Below are 6,390 nucleotides of genomic sequence, written 5' to 3'. Positions count from 1 at the left end.
GGTCCTTTTATTCTGTCGATGACTTTCTATCCAAGACAACATGACGCTTTCTCGTTACCAAGAATTCCTCAACCCAGTCACTCCTTAAGGATAAATATGATGCGAGGCCGTTGTCAGGATTCCATGGACAACACACACCAGCTTTCTTACGCGCTACTATGTGATGTATCACTTTCTTTAACACTGAAAAGTTGGCACAGAACATGGCACAAGAATGCATTAGTAAATGGAAATAGAAAAAAGTGAGTCAACTTATTGGATTTTTTATCTCGGAATTCTGCTTTTACCTGCAAAGCAAAAGTTGGAGAATGTATACGTTCAAAAAAAGACTGTAACACGTGATCCCAGTTTCTTGTTCTTCCGCGTGTAAATACTGTGCCAAAGACTTCAGAACATTTTGCGTCATTTATTGACATCTCGTCGAGTGTTATTCTAGCGGTGTTGTCAGGCCATGTATAGTACAGAATTGCCAGTCTTTTTTATGCAAATTCAGTGAGAACTATTTACGGATCGGTTAATAATTTTCAAGAGACGCTTTCTTGAAATCAGTGTACGATATAGAGGAAAAATCCCTATCCCAAAAACTGTCCGGATCACAGTGAAGCATTCTGTATATGAGATTTGGAAGCCAGCAATCTGACAGCCGAGTGATTTTCATGATAATTAATCGTCGTGAATCTGTTCATAGCTTTGCAGATGCGTAGGCATCGAAGAGATAGCTTTTCATTTGGCAAGGACAAATGAAATGAAATGAAATGTCGTGTGACGAGGACCTCCCGTCGGGTAGACCGTTCGCCTGGTGCAAGTCTTTCGATTTGATGCCACTTCGGCGACATGCGCATCAATGGGGATGAAATGATGACGATTAGGACAACACAACACCCAGTCCCTGAGCGGAGAAAATCTCCGACCCAGCCGGGAGTCGAACCCGGGCCCTTTGGATTGACAGTCTGTCGCGCTGACCACTCAGCTACCGGGGGCGGACGGCAAGGGCATATGAGTCAGTAATAATCAACGGTGGGGTTAAAAGTGAGAAAACTGCAACAGGAGAGAAAAAAGGCCACGAGGAACTGATTACAAGGAAAACGAACGAGGCGACAACTGTACGATACAGATGGGACTGACACTGAAGGAAGTTTGGGACTTAGCATTCCGTCGACTTCCAGGTCACTACTTTTCTTTTCCCACAGCTGGAAATTTCTGAGGTACTTGGGTTAAGGTTTTAATATTCACTTGCATGTTGGCTAATAGAAAAGTAATTTTTATAAATCGATTTCATCTTCCACATCACACACACACTCGCATGTAGTCAGTACAGAGACTGGGATGAAACAGTCTTCTACGCTAGTCTACCCTGTGCAACCCTTTACATCTCTGCGTAGCTCCTGCAGCATACATCCATTACAACCTGCTTACTGTAGCACGCCTTTGTCCCTCCCTACCACTTTTACCCACCATACCTTCCTCCATTAACAAAATAAACGTTCGTCGGCACCTCAGAACGTGTCCTATCAACTGATCCTTTCATTTAGTGAAGCTGAGCATAAATTTAATTTCTCCTCAATTCGATTCTGTTTCTCCCCATTAGTTGTCCGATCTACCCGTCAAATCCACAACATTCGTCGGTAGTACCACATTTCAAAGGCTTCTATTCTCTTCTTGTTTAAACTGTTTTTCATTCTGAAACCGTTATCAGTCCTGTGGAATTGCTGTTCACGATGATAACAATACGCTCTAAGGAAAACAGGAAAGAAAATCGACGGATTACAAAGGAACTATCGGAATGGACGGAAATCGGTAGACGTGATGTACGTGTACAGACAAACAAATGGTTACAATTTCATCAAATTGGATGATGTAGCCGGCCGCTGTGGCCGAGAAGTTCTAGGCGCTTCAGTCCGGATACGCGCTGCTGCTACGGTCGCAGGTTCGAATCCTGCTTCGGGCATGGATGTATGTGATGTCGTTAGGTTAGTTAGGTCTAAGTAGTTCTAAGTTCTAGGGGACTGATGACCTCAGAAGTTAAGTCCCTTAGCGCTCAGAGCCATTTGAACCATTTTTTATTATGGTGTTTGATCATACAATGCGCCTAACGCTCGTTTGACAAAAATCACCATAGATGTACGGTTTTTGTTTTGTGTCGTAACCGTAGAAACGAAAGAGTAATAAACAGTTTGCTGCTCGAAACAAACATGGAACAAATGAATTGAGTATTTTTCGTGGCGTATGTGGTATTATAGACAGAACGGTCACACGCTCGTCGCGACTTTGGGACGATATAGAAACTTGAAGGTGATAACATCAGCCTACACGGTGGAAGTTTGCAAATGAAAAAGATTTCACAGCGGCGAAAAACAAATGAGATAAACGTTAAGTCGAAACGGCTAAGATGTAAAGAAATAGCGTGCTTCAAGGTAAGATTTCTTTTTATAGGAGTTCTTTTTTATGAATGAAGGGTATTTAATTTTCACAGTGATCTGTATGTAACAGAAATTTGCTTGGAACTGTGAGAAGTGCATGAAAGATAAGGAAAAGGAGATATTTAGATGTGTCCTCTAAATCACGTGGCATGACAAGGAATGGCATGGCAAGGAATGCGGTTTTCACCGTCACACAACACAATCATGAAGTAGAGTTCCAAAATGAAGGCGCATGACTGTCTGTAGGACATCATTTTCGGTGTTCAGTGACATACAATGAAGACAGGCTATTATAGTTTGCTTAGGGAAAGATCACAAGGCGAAGGAAGCGTGATAATAGATTCCAGAAGGGTGGAACTTTTCTTCTCTCAAAATACGTCAGTTATTTGGATGTGCCATGGGTCACACTTGTAGTTTCTGTTGTGGGACGAATCAGTTTCACGATTATAGTACATTTTCTCAGTAAAACATGTACCTAGCATACTGAACAATTACAAGATTTTCTGAAGCTGGTTTCTTATTTCATTTATTAACGATGTCCTGTAGCTTTTTACACACACACACACACACACACACACACACACACACACACACACACACACACACACGATATTATTATACACTGAGAAATTCTTGTTGTCTATTAAATTCTTTACATAACTGAGTAGGTGTTTGAAGGTGATTTTGATGGCTGAATATCTCATTCCTCACTTGTGTCACATTAAATCTGAGTGATGGAGAGTGCAAGTCCTTTCTCTTTCTAGCATTACATTTATGAATGCAATTGTTTTCAAACTGTGACTGTTGGCAACAACATTCATAATGGAGTAATAACGTAAGACATTAATGAACGAACTTCTGAAAGAAAATCAGTAAACTTTTGCATTATATTTTCATATGTAAAATCTAGTATGATCCGCAACGCAGAAATTTCAGAGCTTAGAAACAGAAGTTCTGTTACATGTGACTTTCAGGTCAGGGTTTCATCAATCTGTGCACTCAAGAATTTACATTTTCTTACGTTTATTGGTTTAGCCTCATGCAGTGTTACTAACGATGTGGTGAGGTCTCGTACAGTACTGAATTGCATGTATGGTGTTCTATCTAAGATCAGTTATAGCCCGTTTGCAACGAACCATTTATTAATTTCCAAGAAAATATTTTTTTCATTTTCAAGTGTCGATGTTTATCCAGTAGGCTTGACTATAATAACTGCATCGTCAGCAAGGATAATTACATATTCCTACTTCTTGTGTATGTTATTGTTGATGTTATAAATATAACAGGAACAAGAGCGGAACCAATATAGGTGCTTGTAATGTCCCTGTAGTGATCATTCCTCATGATGAAGATGCTATTTCGTTGTGCAAACCCTTTGCGCTTCTTAATGGGGCACCCCGCATACATTTAGTATAGATAAGGGGGAAACTAGTTTTCAACAAGATATTCGAGACCCATAATATTTTAGCTTCTGTAGGATACTGGGTACTGCATAATAACGTAGCAGTTGGAATATTTTGCCATTTCAACTTCGTTAATTTGATTCGTGACCGGGAAATAAAGTGTTCCGTGGAGATACCCTTTTGAAATCCAAACTGAGGTTGATGAACTTATTTTGAGCGACTTCTGTTGTGGTTGTTGCATCCAGCACCATTGAGAATGCTGTTCATTTTTGGAACACAACCTACGACCAGCTTAGAGACAGAAGTGATGACACTTTCTGCAGAACCTGACCATCATTTTGCAGGTCAATGCTCAAGCACGTACAGTTCAAGCTGTTACTGATTTGTTTGACGGATGGGGCTGCTAAGTGTTATACCACCTACTGCACTCCCCTTTCTGAACTGCTACAAATTTATCGGGCAATATGCCGCGCTGCTCAAACTGTCAACACAATTGGCACTGCTGAGAGTATCCTACGACTTCCACATCGCTGGCAACGGGTTACACACAATGCTTGTGACTACTTTGAAGGTCTGTAAAACTTTGAAACACGTATATATTTTGTACGAGCTGTAAATAAGTAGTTGGCACTATTAAAGTTCCAACCCTCGTATTTACTACCTTTACAATAGCATATTTCATTCTATCTGTAAATATCGTCTGCAATAGTGATGCACTTGTGAGTGAATATATTGCATAAGAACAGGGGTCTGGTAGTATATTGAAGACATTGTCAACTTCGTGAGAGTTTTTGCTATTGACGGAATTAATTACATTCTTAATTTCTTTGGTGGGGCAAGGAGTAATTCTGATTTTCCTGTACGTCTGTAGCGGTATTAGCAACCACGGTAGAATGCGCTGTCTTCTTGAATGGATTGTTCATAATTGTGCCAAACGAAGCTGACCGAGGCAGTAGGCGAGTATTAACATTATGGATCACAGGGCAAGAGACTCAGCAAAGCGCCACTGCCAAGGTCGCGGCAGAGAAGCCAGCCTTTCGTCTCGGCTCAGTGCTTCGCTTACGGGACTACCGAGAACCGGGGACGTGGTCAGTCAGATGAATCACGCTAACGGCGCTTGAAACTGACGTTCGGTTCCGAAGTGACGCATACAGCAAGCCACGTGCTTTGGTTCCAGTAAGGCATTAAACGGGCTGCTGTTCGTTCTGTTCGCATATAGCGAGTTTTTTCGTTGCTGTTCAGGTTTCAATCATCTTCCCATACATACACCACGTTTACGTGCGATACAGTTTGCGGAAGATGAAAATGGAATTTCCGAAACAGATTTTCATTGCCTCATTTGCATGTTTAGTCTTAATCGATTTCGTTAGCCCGATCTTGGGTTACCATATATTTCCAAATGAAAAAATCGGGGGGGGGGGGGGGGGGGGGGGATACTACAATAATTTTTATGCGAACCACAGCGGCGGCTCCTTTTTTTTATGTTTCTCGATTTCACGAACCTTCTTGAGTAACTCTCGTGAATTTGATGTTGTCTTAGTACCGACAACAAGTGAGAACTTTAGAGTAAAAAAAAAAAAAAATGCCTTGCGACGAGGGCCTCCCGTCGGGTAGACTGCTCGCCTGGTGCAAGTCTTTCGATTTGACGCCACTTCGACGACTTGCGCGTCGATGGGGATGAAATGATGATGATTAGGACGACACAACACCCAGTCCCTGAGCGGAGAAAATCTCCGACCCAGCCGGGAATCGAACCTAGGCCCTTAGGATTGACAATCTGTTGCGCTGACCGTCGAAAGACACCCATTTCAGTTCGTTGTTGTTCCACTAACTCTGTTTGTGAAGGCAGCTAGCCATCTGACAGAACATGCTGAGCTACCGTGCCGGCAAACCACTCAGCTGCCGGGGGCGGACAACTGTATAGTTGTAACAGACGATCAACAATTTCTTTACATCTTGTACAGAAAGACTATTTCTTTCATCAGTCCAATGAATATTTATTAAGGAAAATACCCTTTCTGCAGGTACACTTTGGGCAGGGATTGCAAAGAAGTACATAATTTTCAAAAGTTCTGAATATTCAAATCCAGAACGATTGTTAATTAAATCACGCCATCTATCAGATACAGTTATCTCTAAAAATGTTTACCTGGTATGCTGTTTGAGCTGTTCGCTTAAAAGCGTTTTTCGACGACTTACGAGATGCAACAATTCACTATCATCCACAAGAACATCTCTGTTTCTCAAATAGGCTGCAGCATTTTCCGCACTTTCCCAATCAAGTTTTGTGCTAAGAGTTAACCAATCGGACACAGTTAATTCATCATAATGCTTCATCTACGTGCTGATGTAATCGCTACAAATAGAATAAATGAATTCATGCCATTTCTGAACAAAATAACAAACTGGTCATTGTCACATTTAGAGATGACATCTCTTACTTATAGGGAAATAGTTATTTTTAGCAGAATCAGTCAGGACAGCATACACTTCCATTACAGTCTTTTTCTCACTTTCAATGTGCAATATTTTTTTGTGCAAGTAACTAGAGACATGGAGAAACCGTG

Source organism: Schistocerca gregaria, chromosome 1 (genome assembly GCF_023897955.1).
Source record: "Schistocerca gregaria isolate iqSchGreg1 chromosome 1, iqSchGreg1.2, whole genome shotgun sequence".
Lineage (NCBI taxonomy): Eukaryota > Metazoa > Arthropoda > Insecta > Orthoptera > Acrididae > Schistocerca > Schistocerca gregaria.
The sequence above is the reverse complement of the archived record's forward strand: the minus strand, read 5'-3'. Positions refer to the sequence as shown.